The sequence below is a fragment of the Hibiscus syriacus genome, unplaced genomic scaffold (assembly GCF_006381635.1).
Source record: "Hibiscus syriacus cultivar Baekdansim isolate YM2019G1 unplaced genomic scaffold, ASM638163v2 tig00110610_pilon, whole genome shotgun sequence".
Taxonomy (NCBI): domain Eukaryota; kingdom Viridiplantae; phylum Streptophyta; class Magnoliopsida; order Malvales; family Malvaceae; genus Hibiscus; species Hibiscus syriacus.
The window spans coordinates 2,786,276-2,787,528 of NW_024062800.1; the positions used below are offsets into that span (position 1 = coordinate 2,786,276).

At 32.2% G+C, this 1,253-nt stretch overlaps 1 non-coding gene across 1 annotated transcript; it reads right to left on the reverse strand.

Moving 5' to 3' along the window:
- Window positions 1-403: 403 nt before the first annotated feature.
- LOC120135735 lies at window positions 404-510 on the reverse strand. The gene has a single exon (XR_005517285.1). It is a non-coding gene; the product is annotated as a small nucleolar RNA R71 (small nucleolar RNA).
- Window positions 511-1,253: the final 743 nt, after the last annotated feature.

Sequence of the window (1,253 nt, forward strand, 5' to 3'; positions counted from 1 at the left end):
GAACCGATGCAACTAAGTTACCATAACACTAATGATAGAAATATGCAATCCAAGAGTATGTTGTGCCCAATTTGGATGACATAAATCCTGCCATTGTTCGACCAGCTATCCATGCTGCTCACTTTGAGTTGAAGTTCGTGATGTTCCAAATGTTACAATCAATGGGGCAATATGGGATGCATACCGAGGACCCTAGAGTACACTTACAAGCATTTATGGAAGTGTGTGATTCGTTCGTACATCAAGGAGTGCCCGAAGAAGACTTGAATAGAAATTGTTCCCATACTCGCTTCGTGACAAAGCCAAGTCGTGGCTCAGCTCGCTGCCACCTAGTGATGTAGTATCATGGAATGAACTTGCCCAAAAGTTCTTGATGTGATTCAACCCTCCCAACATGATTGCTAGATTGAGAAATGACATCATATCTTTCAAGCAAATGGATGATGAGAACTAGTATGAAGCATGAGATAGGTTTAAATATTTGTTGCGAAAATGTCTGATGCATGGTTTCCAGCGTTGGATGAAAATGGTTTATAAACTTTGAGTCAAGAACAATTTCACTTTGAGTCAAGAACTAATTCAGAATTTTACTATTAAATGTAAATAAATATATAAAATTATGTAATCACATGAATGACAAAAATATGATTAGAGAATCTTTCGGCTAAATTTGTGAAGAGATCAGGAAAGATCGTATCGAAGGCTCCATATGTAAATTAAAAGATTCTTTCTAAAACAACAACATTGAAAAGAAGAGGGGAAGGTGGTCACTAAATTGGTATAACGTCCCTCCAAAGCTTTAAGGGGAAATTTTTGTTTTTTTAGTTGGTAATGTTCATATAAATTAAAATAAAAAGAGAAATAAACAAAAAAAATAGATACGAATTTAATAAATAATTTAAAAATAATTGCGTATTCATTTTTATATTTAACTTCGTATCAATATCAATTCAACATAGATTAATTGATCTCGATAACTTCAAAATGACCAACAAATAATGCAAAAACAAATATTTCAATTATCAAAATTTTGCAAATTAATAAATTGGATTAACAATATTAATTGAAATGTAATCCTTTAAGTTCATAGAAATAAACTCATCAAACTTCTCATTTTTAATGAGCGAGAATCAATTGTGAAAACCATAAAACAAGATCAGAAGACATGGCTGAGGTTCTTCCTATGATGTCTAAATATTTGATACTTTGTGTTATCTGTCTTATGCCTCTTAACACAAACATACTTTGTCATT